Here is a 22,692-nt window from a genome sequence, read left to right on the forward strand (position 1 = left end):
TTCTGATCTCAAGTGTGTTGAATGCTAATGGAGCTGCATTTGAAGGGTGCTGAGGGAGATGAGATCTGGGGCCTGCTTGCCTTGATTTGTTGTGGAGCAAAACCCTCCAGCAAAAGCCTTTGACTTCCTGTGTGTCACTGTTGAAACCTTGCAGGAAAAATGCAGCAACAGCTTTATTTCTACAGCCTGGACTGTTGGGATGTTTGTGAAGTCAGACCAGGAGCTGGGTTCTGCATATTTTTAGGTGGGATAGTGAAAATTTTAATTGATACTTTATTAGAATCTTAGCTGCTAAAACCCTTCCAAAAAATGATGCTGGTCTAAAACATTTCCAGAATTATCTCCAGGCTTTGAGAAATACTTAAATTTTCCTTGTTGTAAGACCTAAGATAGAAAACTGACAGTTGCCTTTTAAATTGTCATTGTATAGTACACTCCTAATGAGACAGGAGTTTGTTTTCTATTTTAAAAGGTGATTGTGGTGCTTAAAAAAAAGAGAAAAGTTTCTTTTCTTCATTAGATGACAGAAAGTCTCCCACCAAGATATTTTTGGTATAATCTCTTAAGTAATTGAGGGGTCCTCAATGAGTGTGGAAGTAACACAGCCACTAAGTTACCATACCAGCAGAATGTGAAAATTATGTTAAATGAAATTAGACCAAAATATTTACCCTCTTTTCTCAGGAATCTTTTATAAAATAAATAATGAACAGTGTAAGAACTGAATGTCACTGGTGGGCAAAGCAGTAAATTTCACTTTGTCTGTAAATGTCACTCTGTTATCTGCAGATGTCCATCAGAGATCTCTTTGGTAAAAAAGCTCCTCAGTGAGCCAAGGAAGAATGTAAAGTAGAGGGAATCAGAAGAACCAGTTTTGGTTTTTATCTGCAAAATGTAGGTCCATTGGATTATACCCTCCATCAGGTGCATGAAAAACATCATTGCAGGAGTTCTCTGCACTGTGTTTCATGTATCAGCCTGGCTTCAATAAGAACAATGCAATTTATCTTCCAGATGAATGGAGGATAACAAAAACACCGAACAAAGCTGCAATAGCAGGGGCTGAAGGAAATAGTTGAGTTGCTCCTTTTACATGACAAATTATTCTGAGGAACATTCCCATGGGTGTGGAAGGTTTTACAAATCCTTATAAAAAGGAGTGCCTCTTCCTAGGAAGTTCCTAAGATCTGAGAGAGGACTCCACATTCAGACACTTGTGTGTTTTCCTGGTGGACCTTGTCCCTTGAAATGTCCTGATTCATGTCCATAGGGAGTCTGTGTCCTTAAAGCAAGACTTGGGCTGTTATTGGGGAGCAGAGGTAAAACCTGGCTCAGGTTTTGTGCCTTGCCCAGTGGGACTTTAGTTCCTCTTTGGATCCAGCCTCCAGCTCTTTCTTTTCAGAGCTTTAGTGACTTTTTCCTTGAGACTGTGAGGGTTAGGAGGAGAAGGGTTAACTTGCTGAGGAGATATTACAGACACATGCCCTGATTGTAGGTGCTGTTATGAGAGTAAGGCTGAGCTGTGATGAATTAGGTAATTCCCTCTTACACGAGAGGAGGAACGAATTCTTAATAGCTGAGAACTGGGAGGCAACCTTATTTAACAGCAGAGGGAAAACAGGCTCCCAAAAAGGCCCTGTCAGAGTCCCTGGCTTGTCACGCTGCTTTCTGGAGGTGGAAAGCAGGTGAGAGTCTGATTGAGAAGCTTTTTATGAACTTAACCATGGCTGAGAAAGTTGAATCATGGCATTCCATCTTCCTCATGGCTCTGGCTCTCTGACCTCAGCTTACTTTTAAAGACAAACCATTATCGATCCACTCGAGTCCCTCTCAGACATTATTTCACATCCCCCTCACAAGGAACTCCTCACAGGTAGATTGTTCTGCTCTGATTTATAAACCATTGCAGATCACATGAACCTGCACATCTCTCCAGCTTGTTTGGCAGTGGAGAAGGTGGTTGGAGGTGGAGCTGGAGGTGGGAGAACTCCTCAGCTGATGTGCTTCTCCTCAAGGTGGTCTGCAAGGAAATGTTGCTTCCTTTGTAAATATTGATGTACTGTTACTGGAATGGGCCCTGGCAGGTAATAGAGATGTGGTAGGAAGTGCTGGAGGGGAGGGTAAAAGCTTTTAAAAGCTGACTGGGAACTTTGTTTTTGTACTGTTTGGTGTGACAAGAAAACCTTTTCTTTGGCCATTTCTTAGGAAGAAATGAGTCTCAGAAGGATGGCAAGTAAGAGTCAGGAAAAATCTGGTGCAGTTCTCTTTTTCAGCCCTTGAAAGCTTCACATTTATTTTTATCCCTATCTGGGACTCCCAATGCAAAGCTGGTGACCTCAGCCTACTGAGGCCTTGCAGTGGTATTCCATCTTCTGAAAGCTCTGGAGCCTCCATAGGAAATGCATCTTCTTTGTCTTCTGCATGGTTTGTACATTTTTAGGTGCTGACACGGTATAATTAAAATTGAAGAAGGTAGGGAAGGCATTTAGAAACAGTAATTACTGGTATGTCAGTAACAAAATTAGTGGGAAGTGAGTGTGAAAAGATAAATCATCCTTCTGTGAGCAGCTTTAGTAGATGTCTGTGCCTATGGGCTTAAAATGTTTGAGCTGCAGGACCACAGATGTACCTGTAGCTGCCATCAATGATAAAAAGTCTCTTAATCTCAGTGAGGGAATTAGCTGACCTTTCCTTTGCATATTAAATACTCATAAATTAATTGATCACACTTTGATATGCTGGTGCTTATCATGCAAGCCCAGTGTGGGTGGTTGCGTCACAAGAGGTGTGGGCCATGAAAGCATCTGTGAAGGTTTGCTCTGGGCTCCCAGCACAGGAACCCTTCAGCTCTGCTGAATATGGATGAGCCTCACTTGCTTGTTAGCCTTAAGCCTGCAGGGCTGTTTGAACAGTTTTGGCAGAACTTGGTTTTCCAGGATCAAAGAAACCTGAGCCAAAGCTTAGCTCTGCTCTGGATGCTGGTCCTGCAGCACTGCAAAGGAAAACAAATAGTACCCAGTTTGCTTTCAGGCTCTGTAAACCTGCCTGTTGTAGCTGAGTTTCAAAATCAAGTTTCTAGTCAAGGAATGTAGGAAAATATGTGAAGGTTTTTTTGCCTTTTGTTGTTGTCTGTTATTTTTTTTAAAGGAAGATGTTGTACATTGCCAACCTGGTTTTCTTTCTTCCTTTTTTTTTTGGTTTGTTTAAATGGAGCTGTTTGGATCTCTGTCAGTTGTGTTAAGCATGTAGGTAGTAGTTACTGTGCCCTTATCACTCAGCTTTGGCAATCAAATCTTCAGGACTCCAAAATTACTTTTTTTTATTTCAAAAAAACTTCCAACTTGTTTTAGTAAACTACATGTTTAAATGTACATTTAAGTTTAAAAAAGCTTTTTAAAGACATAAAATGCTCTGCAGAAGATATGTACTTCAAATTTTGAGGTCAATACAAGTCCTGACTGCCACAATATTCCCACTTCAGGGTGAGTCAAGCCCGTGTGCCTTGGGAGAAACTCTCCAGGCAGGTGGAGCAGCGTTCTGAGAAACAAGAGTTGCAGACATGTTCCAGTCCACACTGGACTGATTGTGTGAAATCAAATTGTACACTGAAGAGGCTTCAAACTCTGAGAAATATCTGATCAGCATAATAAAATCTAGGGAGATGCAGCTCATTTTGCCTCTTTCTGCTGTTGGAACCAGAGCTGACATGAACTTTGTTTGCACTGAATGATCCAAAGGGAAATATTGGATTCTGACCCCGCAATGAGTTTTGCATGGGCTCATTACCATTTAGACAGATGGGATACATTAGAGTTTCCATTTCTTGTTTCACTGAAGTAATAAATGGTGGCTTTTTTAATAGTTTATGTTCATGAAGCGCTATGATTTTTATTACACTTCAGTGAGATTTGCAAGCTGCCATTGAAATGAAAACCAAAAAAAAAAACAACCTAGCAGCAAGTGATTGTAAAGCTGAAAGAAGATTTTAACAATATTCAGCCCAGATTATCTAAGATAATGTTTAATTTTGCCATTTCCCTTTCCCTGTTCAGCAACTTTTCCCAGGAGCTTGTGCTGCTACTTTGTCTTTGGGCTGTGTGCAAACCACCCAGGCTTTGTGTGTTCCTCTGAGTGCCAGGGCAGTGATACATGCAAATGTTGGTATTCCAAAAGGAATTCTGAGATTTCAGGTGGTCTCCTCTTTGCTTTGTCTTCTTCACTAGCTAATAAATTCCCCTGTGCAGCCCTTGCATTCAGAGGCAAGGTGAGCAGCCTGCTGGCTGTGTGGCCATGCAGAAGGGCTGATTGCTCCATTGTGGTGCTGAGCGCTCCTGAGCAGGGGGCTGCAGGCACTCAGCAGAGCCTGCATCTCATCCCGACCTCCCCACAGGCACATCAGCCCTCCTTTGTTCCCTGGGTTTGATTTAAACCTCTCTGCTGTGCACTAAAGGTGCAGCAGGAACAATAACTCCAGCGAATCAGCTCGTAAGGATGAAGAGTATTGATCTGTGTCCTGTAGAATTAGAAATGACTGGCTCAGAGAGCAGGTTGCTGCTCTGAGAATCCCTGCTTTGTCTTCCTGTACAGTGTTAAAAGTCTTACCACGATAAATGACAGTTTCCTTCCACACCTCCCTGCCAGGAGGCTGCAGCCAGCTGGGGGTCGGTCTCTTTTCCCAGACAACAAGCAATAGAACAAGAGGAAATGGCCTCAAGTTGCACCAGGGGAGGTTTCTCTTGGATGATAGGAAAGATTTCTTCACTGAAAGGGTGGTCAGGCACTGGAACAGGCTGCCCAGGACTGTGGTTGGATCATCCTGGGAGTTCAGAATCCGTGTGGATGCAGCACTTGGGGACATAAGTCAGCGCTGAACGTGGCAGTGCTGCATTAACAGGTGGATTAATGACCTTGGAAGTCTTTTCCAACAATTCTTTGGGTCCTGTTGGTTTCTTATCCCAAATCTCCATGTCTAGAAAAGACAGACTACTTATTTCTACATTCCCTAAGTGAACAGGTCCTGTCACAAATATCAGGTGTTGAGGAAGCTGTGCTGCCAGTCGAGCGAGAGTTTTTGTGTCCTGGTCCCCTGTCTCAGCTCCTGTGTTCCACTGGGGGCTGGGCTTGCTTACATTATATTTACATTGGTTCTAAAAACACAGCATATTGTAGTGAATGATAAAAAGCATCTTCAGATGCTCCAGAAAAAGCTCTCTGTGGAGGCAACATTTATTATTACGTTACAGAAATTAACACGTGGACTTTAAGGAAGAAGCTTTTATGAAAAGAAAAAAGGAGGAATAATTTTTTTGCTTCTAAAGGAAAATGTCTGCTTGATACAGAGTATTCCTATGCAACAGGATCCTGGTTATAGGATATTACAATATAATACACATTTTCCATTTGGCAGCGATGAGTATGGGTAACTTTGGAAATCCCTGAAAGCTTTATATTTTGCTTGTTTAGGGGAAATAAAAGCAAGTAAATGAAAAGATGAAGACCAAGCCTGCTGTAAAGCTTGTTACTGATTTGAAATGGTCACTTTGAGACAGTTGAAAATGGACTTACTTAGAAACCCCAAACAATCACCTTCTCCCCTGCTCATCCAAAAACTGGCCATTTTGTCCATTTAGGAGTGAAGCTCAATCTGAAGCAGTGAGAGTAAGAAGTGAGAGTGGAGTGTAGCAAGACAAAATGTCCACTATTAGGCTAAACATGTAAGTAGTTAAAATGGGAGTAGAGAAATCTTAAGTGAATTTAATGCATCCTTGCTTTGAAATGTGGGGCATTCTGTTATGTGTGACTCTGGTGGGAAATTTGATATATTCTTTTGGCCTGTGGAAATAGGACTGGTCAAGAAATATGCCTTTGTGTCAGAATACCTGGGTCCTTGTTAACGCCTTTATTGCTTTAACTCATGTTGGAGATTTATCTGGAGACAAGGGCCATGTGTCCTCTGTGGGAAATAATCAAACTGTCTGACAGAAATGTTTTGAGGCAAATGGTGGAGTGGATCATGGTTAGCTTGGTCCCCTATGGAAGGAAAACTTTATGGCCTTTTATATGCTGGAAATAAATCCAGCCTTTTTCATAAGCGTATATTTAGTGTGCCACTATAAATGTATCAAATAGTAAACATAATGTGCTATTCATATGAGAAATATTTGGGGGAATGTGTTCTTTGGAGCCCTTGGCACTTAACACGATACAGGAGGTACTGTTTGGGAGTGAGATTTACTGCTAAGGGAACATGTAATTATGAAAGTCTGCTAAGATTGAAAATATTAAATATTTTGTTGCCTTTTGCCATGGCAATTTGTACTTATGGTTTTTCCTTAAACAACTTGAGCAGTTTTTTGCTTTTCTGTTTGTGGTTTGGTTTGGTTTGTTTTTAATGTTGTACCCCAAAACTAAACAGGGAAGCTGCCAGGAGACCTAATTGGGCTCTTCCAGTACCTGAAGGAGCCCATAAGAAAGATGGAAAGAGATTTTTACAAGGGATGGAGGGCCAGGACACAGGGAATGGTTTCCCACTGCCAGAGGGCAGGGATAGATGGGATACTGGGCAGGAATTGTTCCCTGTGAGGATGGGGAGGCCCTGACACAGGTACCCAGAGCAGCTGGGGCTGCCCCTGGATCCCTGGAAGTGTCCAAGGCCAGGCTGGACATTGGTGCTTGGAGCAGCCTGGGATAGTGGAAAATGTCCCTGCCTAAGACAGGGTGTGGGACTGGATGAAACTTGGAGATTTTTACGTTCCTTTCCAGCCCAGTGCTTTCTCTGAGTCCATCCTGCTGCTTATCTGAACTTACTGTCTGAGGAGAGCTCATGGCTGCTGAGTGCTGCTGTTGTTTGGCCTGGCTGTGGGAGCAGAATCCACCAGCAGCATCCTGCTCTTGGGCAGATTTTATTTTGTGAGACTGGTCCCAGCTGAGGATGGTGCATAGAGATATTTCCCAGGTCCCAGATGGAAATGATAAGGGAGTTAGAGAAAAAGCAATGACTTCTGGTGGAAGTGAAGAGAGGCTGTGTGTTTCTTTTTCAGAGGTGTTACAGCTGCCTGGAACAGCAGCTCTTTGGGGCCTCTTTGCAGCCCTGTTAGAGGCTGCAGAATTGGCTTTTCTGGGCGTGCTGGAGGTGTCTGAGGAGTCATCTTCAGTTCAGGCAGTAAATCAAGCTGGGCTGTGAAACAAAACCAAGCCTTGCTTGTGTTGCACCTTGCAGGGATTAGAGGTACCTGGGAGAGGGGCTTTTCTCATGGCTCATTAACTGAAGGAATGGTGACAGCAGTGGGGAAAGGCCTTGGATTGCTGTCCCATGTGGGATGATAATGATGCCATTACTTATAAATAACAGGTAGTGCCCAGTCATACCAACATAAGCAGTGTCTGCAAGGATTTTAGGCCAAATTTTGGTGACAGCTCTTGGTTCCAGTTTATTTTACTTGCTGCAAGCCTGATGCATTTCTACTTTTGTCTGCAGTTGCTGAAAAGTAGCTCTATGGTTTGCCAGTTTGTATTTGTTATCTCATTTCTCCATGTTGTGAAGACTAATAATGAAGTTTTTATGTTGGTTTTCAGCTGGCATGTGGATGCTTGTTGTGTAAAGTTAAATATTTGCCACCAAATAGGATTTGCAGTAATCTTAAAGCATTTTCATCATTTAATCATCACTGATAAATTTCTCTGAGCACCCTGTGCAAGCCTTTCCAAGATTCTGTGAATGCTGAAGCCTCTGAGGATCTGGATGTTGATGGTCTCAAATGAGGGCCAAAAAAGACCCTCAAACATATACTATGTCACTTACAATTCATTATATCACATCTCACAATGTGATATATCTGCATTTATTCTGTGAATGACACATTTTACCAAAAAAGGTTATTCAAGGCCTCCAAATCACTTTATGAATAGCATTTTTGCATGTATTTGCATTTAATATCTCTAATCTCTGGTACAACAGAAATCATGTTACATTTTCTGTAGTTGATGGCAGGGGTTTTATTCCCTTGGATCTCTCTTCCATTTTTCTCTTGTCAACATGCATACTTTATCAGAACAAGAAGACAAATATATTACAGAGTTAGAACATTTAAAACAGGAACATTTTATGCTTGTATTTCCTCAAGAACTTGTTCATGTGGTTGGAAATTGTCTTGAGCAATGGTTTATGCTGCTGTGTAGCCTAAAGTAAAGTTTTCTCTGCACAGCAAAGACATCCATTAAACCCCAAAATCTCTAATCCATAGCAAGGAGTACTAGTGTTGTTTCCCCTGCACAGAAAGACAGTCAGTAAAACCAAGAATCTCTAATCCATAATAAGGGAAATTGGTTATTTTTTTTAAGCCAAGACATTTTACAGAGGTAGAAAAACCCTTGTCAGAGGAAATTTAAGCAGAAATATTTTCTAATGGTTGTGAAAATAGTGGTGACTGATTATGAAAGTCTTTTAAGATTGAAAATATTACAAATTCTATGTCTTTTTCCATGGCAATTTGTACTTATGGTTTTCTCTTAAACAACTTGAGCACTTTTGTGCTTTTCTCTTTGTTATTTTGGGGTTTTTTTGTGTGTGGGGTTGTTTTTTTTCTTAGTCCATAATAAGGAAACTTTTCTTCTAAACTGAGATGCCTTACAAAGGTAAAAACCTCTTGTCAGGGGAAATTTAAGCTGAAATATCTCCTAATGGTTGTGAAAATCTTGGTGACTGATGGGTATCTCGAGATAAGGTGATTTTTGGGAAACTAAGGTAGCATCATCATCTTTTGTGCTACTACCCTGAGGAATAAAGCTGTTTTTTCCCATTTTCCTCCCTTTTGCAGTACAACAACCCTCTTGTCAGAGGGGAAGCAGCAAGCTGTCCTACTTTTGGCTGCTGGAAGACGCTGGGAGCACCTGCAGAGAGCGGGATGTGCTTTGGGGGCAGCCAGGGAGGAGCTGGGGTGGGATGGAAGGAGCTGCAGGGGCTGCTGAGAGCTGTGGGTGACAGCCATGGGGAGATCCTGCCGGTGCCACCGCCGTGGCAGGAGCGGGGACATCACGGGCCTGGCCAGGAGAAGCCAGTTTATCTGGAGCTTTTCTGGATCTGTGTGTGGGTGGCTTCCTGCTGGAGCATGAAGAGCTGTCTCTTTGTGACAATGGTGTGGGGGAAAGCTGTGCAGGAGAAGGCTCCGGAGCGATGCAATGGTTTAAAATACTTCTCCTTCGCACGGTGCCAAAAGAGCCCTGCTTTGCCTTTGGAGGGCTTCTCATCACCTGCATCCAAACAGAGGGCTCAGTGGTGTGCTATGGATGCTAACTCTGAAACAGAGTGCCTGTAGAAATTACAGGCTGCACAGCTCCTCAGTCTTGCCTGAAAAAGTAGCCTGGGAAAAACATGAGAAAGAATTAAAACAATCCTCAGGGACAGAAAACAGCCTTGCAGGTGGTGTTTTCCTGTTCCTTGTTTTCTTGCAGGAGAAGGTTGAGGGGTGGTGAGCCCCACTGACCAATGATGGTGATGTAGTAGTTTGCTAACCAATAAGAGTTTCCTTTCTGTACTTTCCACATATCAGTCTATAAAAAAGACCTGAAGTAATAAACTAGAGAAATTCTCCTGTTCGACTCCATGAGAGTCTGTGTTGTCTCTCCTCGCCGTTCCTAATAGAGCAGCAGTGTGCTCCAGGGAATCCTTTTGTGACAATCTTGCAGGGAATGGTTTGACACAAAATCCCAGTAAGAAACCAATATTTTTCCTAACTGCTCTCATAAGCATTTTTTTTTTTCGTAGACCCATCCACTGAAGGTAGAAGGAATGGTTTAGGAATGGAGTCACCTGTCAACCACCAGGACGTTTTTTTCACTGGCATCTCATTATATTTGAATTGAAAAAAATGTCCTGATGGCTTTTGAATCAAAAGAATTCACCTTGAGCCACTTCTGGATGTCCCATGGAAATAATTTCAGTATGTTATTTAATAAGAGAAAATTTAAATTAACATTTTCTTTAAATTTCAACTAGCTGGATTATACTGGCAAGACTTGCAATAGTTCAAGTTACAACACAACAATAGTCACAACTTGCAATAGTTGGAACATGTGTAATCAATAACAATTTGTGATGAATAATTAATATGTGTGCTTACTATAAGTGATGGGTAAACCAGCTATCACAACTACACTGAAATTAGTTTGGGAAAATGTTGGAAAGCATCTTTGCATAAATCACCTTGCCTGACAGCACTGTCATCATATTTGCTGGTGCTTTGGAAGACCTTAATAGAGAAAATGAATGAATTTGCAGATAAAACTTTGTCAGAAAAGCAGTTTAACCCCAGCTGTGTGACCAGGGAGGTGTTAAACCCTCTCTCAGTTCCAGGATGTTTGGATGCACTTGTAGCCAGCCCTGAAGAAAGGGATATGGATAAAATAAAAAGCAGAAGCATTAAAGCTTTGTGGGAAATGCTGGGGATGCTGCTCATTCTCTGAATTCCCAGTGAGATGCTCATGGTTGTGGATGGGATCTGCCTGCCTGGCAAACTGCTGTAATCTGTGTTTTGATAGCTTTTTTCCTGTGAGAGGGTGTTTAGCTGAGCTGCAGGTCAGCCTTGGCAGGCCTTGCCCATGGATGTGCCCTCTCCACTGCAGGATGTATGCTCTGCTTCCCAGCAAAATGAGATGGGAACACAACCAGAGCCCTTTTTCTTTTTGGGCTTGACTCAAAGCCAACAGATGGCTTTCTCTGGTGCTTGAGGGAGATTTTCTCTTGAATGAATTTATTTTCCTACGTGCATCACCTGAGAATGTTCCCAGTGATGAAGGAGCAGAAAAAAGCAGAAAAAAAGAAAATTCCTGTAGTTTCCAAATACCTGAAAAAGGACCAGCACAACCCCAATCCCTGATGGTCTGGCCCACGCAGGCGGAATCGAGGATGGCTGTGTGAACTTGTGCTGGGACAGAGAGCAGAGCAAGGATTGAAACCTCTCTCTGCATTACCAAAAAGGTTATCAGCCTCACTACACACCATGGGCTTAATTTAAGGCCGATTCATCTTTCTTACACCAAGCCTTGCAGCTCTGCAAGCTTTTGAGATGTGGCCAGGTTCACCACCTAAGCACACACTGAACTGAAGTCTTAAATTAAGTGCAGTCCTTTTCACTTAGGAGAATGTTGCAGGAATTTTCCTTCCTGTGTACAAGGCAGCATTCCTTTGTTGCAGTGTCATAAATGTATTTACAGTAAACTGTAGCCAACCCAAATTTTCAATCCATAATTTGTTTTTTCCTTGGGAGGGGATGTGAGTGATGTATTGCTCAGCAAATCTGTGAAGCTTCTGAAGAAAGGTACTTTGATCAGAATCATTTAGGGAGGGTAACTTCTTCCCCCCTCATTAATTCTCTGTTAAACGTGGATTTTAATGAAAAACCTTGAAAATTGCTTTTGGCTTTTTTTTTTTCTTTTGCCTTCAGTTGGTCATTTATATTCTGCACAGACTAGAATAGCACTGGGGGGGGGAGCACTTAAATAGGGAGAAGATATTTGTCATCTGTCACACTCTGAAATTAAACTTTTGATATCGAGTTATTGCCTTAGAAATAACTCCAAAAAATTTACATGCAGAGAAAAGTACATGGTGGGGGAAGCTGTTGAACCAGTAATTGCATAACACTGTGTTAAATCCTCTGTCACTGAGCAGCCTTTAAAAATATTTCTTCATGAATAAATTAAAAAAATACATTCATACAATACACATTTCTATGACCACATACATGGATTTTTTAATTTTTTTTTTAAACAAAACCACAGAGAGGAGGCTGAGATTTCCAGGGCTGCTGCAGAGATTTCTAATTAGAAATTGATATCAAGTTTTGTTCGGTGCTTTGAAAATTCTTGTAGTACATTTGCATACATTAAGGAGAGAATGGGGCCGTGTTCATTTGAAAGCTGAGCAATTAAAGCTCAGCAGTACCAGTGGCAAGTGGTACAGGAGGGAAGTTGGGAGGAATATTTGCTATTTCATAATGGCTACAGTGGCAAGAGTATTCGGATTCTGGCATGATCCTTCTGCTTTGTGGGAAGATGTTGAAGGGTTATAAATGAGATGAAACAGCTTCTCCACAGGGCTGGGATAATGGAACTGTTCCTGGCTGCTGAGTTTTAGACCACTGAGGGAGAATGATGGACTCCTCCTTCCCAGTGCCAGTTTCATTTCAAAATGCTGCCTAAAATCAAATACCTCTTGGTGGCTGTGCTCACTAAACCTGGCATTTACTGGGACAAGTGAGCAACTTGTATTTTTTGGCTAAATCAAATTCTTTGCTTTGTGGTTTTGGTCATCCCCTACAAGGAGCCTTTGCCGTGGTGCTGGAGGCTTGGAGGCACTGCCACTCCTAAAGCATGGCACAGAAATCTCATCTCCTGGGACTCTGCAGGGACAGGAATGAGGGATGGCTACCTGGGAATCCCAGAAAAGCAGTGTTTCGTTACTTCTTGACTTGTGCTTTCAGATATAGGAAATTATGTGGTTTTTCCTAATAACGCCCCTGTTTTTCACCCATGATTTATGTTTTCTCAGATTTTATAAGATGATTTGGTTTTGAATCAGTTTTTATGGGGTGCTTATTGCACAGCCTTAAACTGTCCAAAAGCATTATTGGATCCCTGAACTGATCTCTGGGAGAAAACACGTATCTACATTGAATACAGCTGTAAAGCTCTGTAACATCACAGAGTTATTATCTGAGGATTCTTCTGGCCCAGATAATCTCCTAGAATCAGAAAGCCAAATTATTAAAGGAATTGATAATAACTGGAGTTTATGAAGTGCTGGTAAATACAAACTGTGAAGGAGTTTGCAGATAAGCTGGGTCATAATTGTATCATATTCTTTGATATTCAAGTTCTGCTACAAATTCAGCCCCATTTGTTAGAAATGAAAGGGAATATTTAGAAAATATATGTCTAATATGACTGAGGGAAAGCTATTACTGTGCCTTTTGAGCTACTGAATTTTCTTATAACTAAAACAATTTCAGAAGAACAAAAGTCCCATCTCCTGGGGAGAAACTGGGATAGAGAAAAGTCCCATCACCAGTGAGAAACTGGGATCTGAGCAGTGTGCAGGCAAATGAAGGCTGAGCATCACCCAGTCTTTTGAAATACAGAGCTTTGATTCCAGCACTTAAAATCTTAAATCCCTGTTTCATTATTTATTTTGAAGCTGAATACCTCTAGGGAACAAATGTTTATTGTCTGAAAAACCCTTATATGATTTTTTTTTTCCTGTTTATATCTATTACAGATGGCTTTAGGATAAAATGGATAAACCAGTAAGTCTTAAGCCACTAACCATACCAAAGACAGTGCAGATCAACATCTAAATCACACTGTACCTAAGGAAATTTGAACCAAATTTGTCAGGATCTATTGTATGATTTTGGTAGAGTTGCTCATTCAGGTATTTTACGTTACATTAATATACAGAATAGTCACTGTATGAAATACTTGAGGATTGAAGTCAGTGAAGTTTCTTAGGTGGTGAATACCTGTTTTTATCATCCAAAATCTGCACCACTAAAATAAAGACAAAGTAAAGACATAAAGAGGGCAAAACCCCACCTAACAGAAAACCCCAAGCCAAAACACAATCCCAAAAAGTTTTTGCCCCTTTCCTCCATCAGAGTAACACTTTCAATGACCAAACCTCCCCAGAGAAAGTCCCCAGCTCTTTGTGATGTGTCAGTCAGGACTGTGGGACAGAGGCACTGCCAGCAGTGCTGGGACATTGCACAGGAGCACTTTTATCTTCATCTCTGACATTCTCTCCTTCCCACCAGCTCAGGGCGCTGATGGAGGGCATCAGTCACCTCAGGTCTGCAAACAGAACACATGAGATGATTTTAAATAACCATCCAGAACTTCCATGACCAAGCAGAAAAGCTGTGTTGTCTGTTTGGTGTCTGCAACCCTTTTCCAGCTCCGAGAGTGATGCAAGGTGCCTGGGATGTCACTTTTGTTTTAATGTCAGTAAGTTTGATTAAAGAAGCACCAGGCTGGCATGTTTCAAAATCTAAGCGTGCTGTGGGGCAGCGTTTTCAGCTCCCACTTCCAGTAAGAACTTGACTGAGAGTCAGAAGAACCTCTTCAGAAGAACATCTTTGACTCATTTGATAGAACAAGGGAAGCCATCACTTGCTGATTTTCAGCTTGCCGCCTGATGAGAGCTGACAGTGGATGTGGCACAGCCACTGAGAGGCTTTGCTGCCTCTGTCTGACAAAAAGAGCTGCCATGGTGGCTGTCAGGTTTGTTTTGTAGTGCTGTAATTACAGATACTGAGATCCTGGGGAATTATAGGGAGAAGAAGATGCATTTCATGCTGGGAGCTAAACTTGGAATAATACTGCACTTATGAAAGGTGGGAGCAGTTGAAAGTGTAGTAGAGATCTGAACCACTATTTCAGGGGGGTTTAGGGGAAGACAAAGCCCTCAAAATGACCATTTAATTAAAAAGCACTGATTTCTCCTCTCCCCATGCATCACTTGTGATGTGTTTTCCAAGTGTCACTGCAGTTTCTCTCCTGGTGTCCTGTCTCTGGCTTTCAGCTGTTGTGATTTCATTCCTCCACCAGCTTGGACAGTTCATGATGGGCTTTTTGCTAATGCCAAACTCATTCCACCTTCAAACATGAATAAACTTTGTCCTGGCATGCAGAGCCAAGTGGAGCAGGGTTTGAGGTCTGCACAGGATGGAAAGATGGCCAGCTGGGCACTTTTCCTCCTGGAGATGTCCTAACACAGCTGACTTTTGTTTATCCCTGCTTCACCCAAAGCTCTGCCACCTTTTATATTAACAGAAAGCACTATGCTTGATTCAAAATCTCATGCTAATTTTGATCAATTCAATTTGTTTTGTTTATCTTAAGAAGTGGTACTGTACAGCAGCAGCAGCAGCATTTGAGGACAAAAGTAGGAAGTAGAAAGAAATTCTTTAGAAAGTAAAAAGAAATTCAGTGGTGATCCAGTGAACATATGACTGGAATTTGTTTTAAGTTGAAAAACACAGCAAAACTGACCAAACTACAGTTTTAATTTTAGCTTTGTTCAGTGTCATGCCAAATACCGATGCTCACTAAAATTCAACAAAATCATAAAGATCTTACAGTGATCATTCTCAATATTTATATAAATATGTATTGATGAACAACATATTTTTCAGCTGTACCCTCATGAATTTTTGCATCAGGATAAGAATCTCTCCCTCCAGCCTTTGCAAATCCCATCTTAGGTACCTTTTTTGAGCAGAATAGTTTGGTTTAAAAGGGACTTTTAAGACCATCCAGTCCCAGCCTCCTTCCATGGGCAGGGACACCTTTTTTTGTCCACTGGCTGAAAAGGTGTAAATCAAATGAAGGAAATCATGGAAAATCTTAACTATCCAACTGCAAGGGTGCACATACTGAGTAGTGGAAAATCCTGCAAGTGGAAAAGCTCTTTTTAGGCGTTGGAATAATTGTATGTTGCTCGAAACACGCCTAGAACAGTTGAAACCATTATTAAAGAGTGTTGCCAGATTTTATCGCTGCAGTCATGCATATAGATCAGTGATCCCTGAGCAGCACTGCGAAATGTGTGAATGAGGTGCACTTGCTAAAAATAACCTTACTGACTGCTGCTCCTAATTGCCACGGAATCCTGGGGAAATTATGCCATTTCAGCAGCACAAAATTGACTTAAAATGTTTAGCTGCAGCATTACACGTGGGTTTTTAAGAGAGGGTGAAGTATTAGTTAGACCTTGGTCATCAGCATTTAGAAAATAAAGCCAACAATCACCATCAGGTTAAACTTGGAGCCATCGTAGCCCTGTTCTTGTCTCACTTGTAAGAAGTGGTGGTGGGTTCTGGTTCTGTGGAAACACTTGGTAGAGTTGAAGCTCTGGGCTGGCAGAGGCTGGAGCTGCTCTGCCTTACCTTGTAAACCACTTCAGCAGCCTCACCTACCAAGAGAAGTACCTGTGAATTTGTTTTGAAAGTAAATAAAAAGTTCTCAGGATGTTTGGGCAGCAGCTGAGCATCCCAGCACTGAATGACAAAAATGATCCTTTTGTTTCCCTCCCCTTTTAGGCATTTCTTGTAATACTTAATCAAGTTTCTCCCATGCCCTTCTACCCCAAAGAGAATCTATTTTCCTTTTTGTAGGAAATGGGTTTGTGGATGAAGAGCCTGCCATTGCCACCTCTGTGACTCTTCCAGATTTTTGGATATTGAATAAATTGGAACTCATCTATTTTGTTATAATTCCATCTTCACTTTGGGAAGGTGAAACCTTTCCCTCATCAAAACCAGTCTTAAAAAATCCATTAGATTCTTTTCTTTCTAGTAAATTCTTTGATTATCCATTTCTTTATGGTTATTCGTATTTTTAGGCAGCTGCAGCAAGTGACTGATTTGCAGGCACATGGAATTTCTTCTCCAGCAAGGTTTTAAACTTTTTAGGGAAATGAATGAAGCACAAAGGTTTTTATTTAACTATAAATTTTGTATGACTTTAATTTTTTTCATGAGTGACTGGCTTTCTTACATCAAACTCTTTCACAGGGAATTTTACAGCAATATGCAGTACCTTTGACAGCTATAATTGTCTAAAACTCTGGGACAGCCAGATGAAAGAATAAATACATAAATATTGATCTGGCTGAGGTTTAAGTAATCCCTGATTAAAGTAAAAATACATTTTAAAAATAGCATTGATTACTCCTGGATTCTGGTTTTGTTATCCTCCCCAGGCTGAAAATGTTGAATCTTTATAGAGTCAGAGAAATATATTGAGAATACCGATGAGACATTTATTTTAATTTATCACCCCGGTGTTTGAGCACTTTTATGTTATCCCCTGAATTTATACTCAAAATCAATCTCACAGAAGTGGAGCAGCTTTACTGCTGAGGCACAGGGAGGCAGGAGGTTGAAGGACACTGCTGGGCACAAACAGTTTTTACAACTTAGGCCTCCAAGAGTAGGTGCTGGAACTGGGATTTAGTCAGGACAGAGCCAAGTGTTCCCATCCCTGACTGCATTGGGTCCTGCTGGGAGTCCCCTTCCCCCTAATTTCATGGACTTTGTGCCATTTCCATCCCCTCTGGTAGAGATCTTCTGCCTTGCTGTACTCCAAAGCCCTGGGATTTGGGTATTTGCCCCTACTGTGTCTCCTTGATTGCTGTTTGGTTCCTGGAGTTGCCTGCTGATTTTTGGGACTGCTGTCCAGTACAGGGGTTGCATTTTCAGCTCCTGGAGAAGATGGACTTGCTTTTTGCTCAGCTCTAGTGTAGTATGTGCAATTCAGAGTGACAGAGCTCTGGTTTTTAGCTGTTTTCATGTATTCCCACAATGGGGAATCTCTGGAATAAATGTGCTAAAGAGATGTTGGTAGCCCAGGTGGTGGAACAAGATGTTTGGCTTGGAGCTCCTGCAAGCACTTCTGTCAGTTCAGGATGGGAGAGAGGTATTTTTATCACTTGTAGTGCTTACATGGCACTTCAATCAAGTGGGTTAGGATATTTTTTTTTTTTTTCTGGCCAGATTTCAATTTAATTCATGATGTGTCACCTCTCTAACTCAGCTTTGGCTCTCAAAGAAGTCTTGTTGTCCTTTTAATTTCTGGCCGAAGTGCTTTGAGGAGTTAGAAGAGAAATTGCTGTTGAATCTCTGTGTCCTGAAGCTCTTGGAGGGCTGGCACTGCTGTGCTCCTGCATAAATCTGCTGCTCTAGGAGACATTCCCCGAGCAGCGTGAGGTTTCACTGATTGCTTGGCAAGTTGTGGCTTGACGAATGTGCTGCACACAGGATTCTGCCTCTGCTGACTTCAAGTCACCCCCAGAAGGGATTGAAATAAATTCTCTGCTGAAAATTTCATCCTGGCATTAGATTGGTGACGCCTGTGTGTTTGTCCCGATGTAATTCTCTGAAGAGATGTTTGTTTTCATCTCCAGGAGGAAGGGAGGAAAACTTTCATGCGCCCCAATTCATGCATGTATTGATTTAGTAAACATTTTCCTTTCAAGATATTTGATTCTGAGGAAAATTGAGGTTATCAGTTCTGCCGAATACTTGTAGACATGAATGCTACTACAAGATAATTATAAATGGCAACCAGTATCATAACTCTTGTGTGCATTGTTAGTTTGATTTTTTTGGAATTAGGCAATATTTAATGCTTCAGTTCTATTGGAAGGTGTGTATTATTTTATTTTTTGAAGGTGCGTTGGACTTTTTTTAAACTCACATTTAAATTTTCTGTTACAGAGTAACACAGAAGAGATGAGCTTAATTTTATTAATTGTGCAATAAACCCTTTTGGATCTAAAGGAAACCAGCTGCGTTATAATAATTGTCTTTTTCTTTGATTTTATGTTCATAATTTAAATTTCTAAAATATAAACTGGTTTTTCTTTGTTTTTATCAGGTCTTGCATGCTGTGACACAAAGATCTCATCGCCTGGTGCGCTATGTTCATGGTGAGCCTGATTTCCTCCTGTTGTCCACCTTGTCATTCCAGGGATTATTATATCAAGGGGATATCATGTTATTGTAGCAATCAATCATTTTAAACCATCACAACCACACAGGCATGAGTTTAGTCTTTGTTTTTTCTGAATTAGTGACAAATCCCCTGTTTCCTACAACATCTAGTGCAAAATGAGTTTTAAGAAGCTGTGAAGGATCTGATAATGGCCTCAAAGTTTCAGTGGTCATGGTCAAAATTGCAGGTGAGGCAGGATGGGGTCAGTTTTGTAGTTTGGAGTAATCAGTGGCATCAGAATTCCTGACAGGTCCCCACATGAGGAGATCTACAAACACAAAATGCCCAGCCTGGGCCCAGTGAATCCCATTTTGTCCTGGCTCCAAATCCTCAGGCTCTTTAGCTATGCTAAGGAATTCTCAGTGGCTGCCAACTTTTTGGCACTTCTTAAAATAACTCGGTTAAATATATTTCATAAACCCATTTTGTATAGGCAAAAGAAGCCCCTCTGCTGCTCCTCAGCAGAACATGTTCTTTCTCTTTCCCTTCTCCTCTAAATATTAGTAAATTACTCCTTTTATTATGATATGAAAATGAACCGGCTTTTGGAATTAGGCTTCACATTTATCAAATGGTTTCCTACTGTGTTCTGGATTTTTGGGGTTTTTTTTTTGAGGGGTTAAGTAGCAAACACCTTCTGTATTTCTGGGTTTACTGATACATATTTTTAAACTGATTATTTTCTCCTTGTTCTTTTAAATGGAAGTAGGTAATCCTCATGTGGTTCCAGTGTTCTTTTTTTTTCTTTTTTTCTTTTTTCCCCGTTTTAATCTTTTTTTTTTCTCCTAAGTTCTCCCTTACCTGCCTCAGGATGATTGAGCAGCTTGATGCCCTCCACCTCTGAGAGCAGAAGTTAATAAACAGCCTTCCCTCGCTGATGGGATTAGGGATGTCAGAGGAGTGGCCAAGGCTTTGAGGGACACAGATTTTTAATCCTTCCCTAGCTGACCTCAGCCAGTGGAAATGTGCCTTCTGAAGCTGTCAGGGTAATCAATAGACACGTTCAGCTGAGCTTCCTGGCACTTGTGGCAGTCATGAACGTGCTGCAGATTCCTGGAGGAAAGTGTTCAATCCTGGGATATCCATTGGGGTTTCAATATCATCCCCACTTCCCAGGGGAAGCCTCTGCCTTGCAGGGTCTCCAGCAGCCCCTGCTGAAGGGTTCTGGGCAGCTTTCAGATCATGAAAAGGACAAGCCCTTGCTCAGTTGCACATCACATTTAATTACTTAGTGCTCTGCAATGGGAGATGATGCAAAAACAAAAGCTTAACATCTGTCAGGTCTTTTACTGCCAACATTTCTTGATTTAATTTTTTTTAATCTTTTTTTTTGGTGTTGTTTTCTATACTTTTCTGACATTTTTGCAGCTTTTCCATGTAATGCATGATTTTTTTTTCCACAGTGTGCTGTACAACATGGTGATATTTGGAGCAGTTCTGCAGGTGTTTGCTGGAGGTTTGGAAAGGCTGTGAGGATCTTAGCACTGACTCTGAATTTAATTAATCTGGGAGCCCCAGAGAGACAGTTAATGGCTCCATTAATAACTTCACTTCCTCATATTCTCAGGTTTAAAATATTAGAGCAGTATTTTGAGGTAGGATAGGAGTGCCCTTCGTTTTGGGGTCCATCTAGCAGGGAACTCCTGCAAGCTCTGCAGATGTTCCCTGAAGAACAGCTTCCTAATTTTTTTTGTCAATGTTACTGCAGAAGGCCCCAAGCTTGGCATTGCTCAGCTAAAATATTTCTTACAACAAATACAATAAACCATTGCCATCTCAAGGGCTTACAGTTAAATTTTACTAATGCAAATTGCTTTTGAGTCAGGCACGTCTGACGACGTTATTTTTTGTCTTTTAAAAATACATTTTATCAAGGCTAGCACGAACCCCCAGATGAATTGAATTATAACTTTTCCTGATTTTGATGGAAAGAAAACACTTTATGATATTCAATCTCTCTATGATGTTTAGAAGGAGAAAATTATGATTAAAACAAAGTATTAAAAATTCTGCCCACAAAATAAATTGTGAAAAGGAACTGCAAATCCAGTGGCAAGAAATCTTCATAGCCAGATAAAACTGCTTGGGATTTACTTTTGTTTCTAATTTATAGTCACAATAATTAATGAGGATGAAGTAGCAATAAGAGAGATCAATTAAAACTATCAGTACAATTGGTTTTAAATCAGTTACCAGTCCATACTTTTGAAAATACTGTAGCACAAGAGTTTTGTGATTGGGTTCTTTTGGCAGAGTTCTGTCCTGTGTGAAGAACTGGTGCAAGTAGAAATGGGAATCAAGGGAAAGCCACACATCTACATCATAAAAATCTTTTATTATCTAACACATATTCACTCTAGGCGATGCTGAACTTTTCAAAACAGTTTTGTCAGCTTGCAGCCTGCAGTGTGGTTTAAACCCACGGCACTTTCTTTGTGCAGTCCCTGGTTTCTTTGGAGATCCCATGGCACCCTGAATTGGAGCTGGCATTATCATTCCCCTCCTGCTGTGTGGCTGATCTGATAAATGTGGTGTGGGGACTGTGATGACTTTGACTCGTTTGTCATCTTTTGTCTGCTGTAAATTTTTATTAGATTTCTTCTCGTAGAATGCAGTTTATGTTGCTGAATATAGAGGGAATGAAGCATTGCTGAGACAGGGAGTGGCTCCTCTGCTGCATATTCCCCTTGCTGTCTCCCTTCCTTGGGCCCCAGGAAGGCTTCTTGGGGCAGGATGGGGCTCAGAACTGACCTGTAAGCCTATAAATAAGAGCTGTCAAACTTGTGCAGAGATGGGACTTTGGACTGCAGGTGTTCATAATTAGATTAATTTACAAAGTAGATCAAGCCAATGAAAGAGGCACAGAAAACTGACGGAGGGCTTATCAAATTAGCTAAGTAGAGCAATTAATCAGACAGGCCTTAACTGTTTGGTTTCTATTTTTTAATTATCAGCTGGAGCAGTTTTCTTTCAGCTTGCATTAAAGAAGGCAGTGAGTGCAAGGCTGTGCTTGGGGAAACCCTTCCCTCGTTGTCTCCCTGTCACCTCTGTGCCTTGGGGCGTGCCAGGAACGTGGCACCATCAGGGATCCATTGGCATTCCCAGGGCACAGAGCAGCCTTCTGGAAACAAAAAAATTTTTTTTAAATTGTTCATCATTCTCTGTGAGAATACCAACAAAAAAGTATTTTTTGTACCAAAAAAGTATTTTTTGTACCAACAGTGGGCGTGAGATTTTATTGAAAGAGTAACTTGTCAGTGAAAGGGATCAACAGACAGCTCCTCAGGAACTTCTGCTTGCAGTGTGGTAACAATTATTTTAGAAGTATTTAAAAGCACCTTAAGAATGATGATTTTAACAAGTTGTTTTTTATTTCTAATGGAGTTCATGAAGTTTGGGGAGTGTCGCACATATCGACACAAAATTTTCTGTTTTTCTGACTCCATTTGTAAATGATCTGGTATCTTTAGATGGACTCTTCCTGCCTTTCACTGCAGGAATAAAAAGAAGGTTCCATAAGAGTATCCCAAGAATACTTTTCCTTGTTTCATTTCACGATAAACCTCTCTGGCAGCTGTCAGGTTTGGCCCTGAGAAATTGGCCTGAGGCCACATAACATTGACATGGAATAGGGGGGCTGAGATCTCTCTCCAGACATGACCCTCCCACTTCCCTTTTCCTTCTATTCAAGAGGCCAAATAATTCCTTTTCCCACATCCACAATGAATCCTAAAGCATGTCAGAAAATGGGGAAGAATGGAAATTAGCACTTCTTCCTCCAAAGCTGAAGAAAGACATCTGATGAGAACAAGACCTTCCTTCAGATCTCCCTAAATACTGAACTGCCTCTTATGTTGAGGTTAAATATAGGTTTAAGATCATTCATTGTGCCTTCCTTTAAAAAATACCCAATGAACATTCTGGCACATTAACTTTGGGCATTTATATTTAGGAATCTTATCACAACTTAAAATGCTGCTGTAAAACTAGTTTCTCCTCTCTGTAAGTCCTCAGCCATTTTATCATCAATATCCAGAAATGAAAATCTTAACCAGGGTTATCAACTTAGGTCAAGCTTTGAAATCCCTTTTAAACATTTTCAGTGATGTTTTTCATGCCCTTAACACTGGATACTTCAAACAC

General features: G+C 41.1%; 1 protein-coding gene across 1 annotated transcript in view; it reads left to right on the forward strand.

Moving 5' to 3' along the window:
- The window catches only part of ATP2B2 (ATPase plasma membrane Ca2+ transporting 2), a 398,648-nt gene that overhangs the window by 86,700 nt on the left and 289,256 nt on the right, over positions 1 to 22,692 (forward strand). The window contains exon 2 of the mRNA XM_058845506.1: positions 18,433 to 18,484. The gene's annotated coding sequence lies outside the window, so the exon portion shown is untranslated. The remainder of the gene's footprint in view (positions 1 to 18,432; positions 18,485 to 22,692) is intronic.

Source organism: Poecile atricapillus, chromosome 9 (assembly GCF_030490865.1).
Source record: "Poecile atricapillus isolate bPoeAtr1 chromosome 9, bPoeAtr1.hap1, whole genome shotgun sequence".
Classification (NCBI taxonomy): domain Eukaryota; kingdom Metazoa; phylum Chordata; class Aves; order Passeriformes; family Paridae; genus Poecile; species Poecile atricapillus.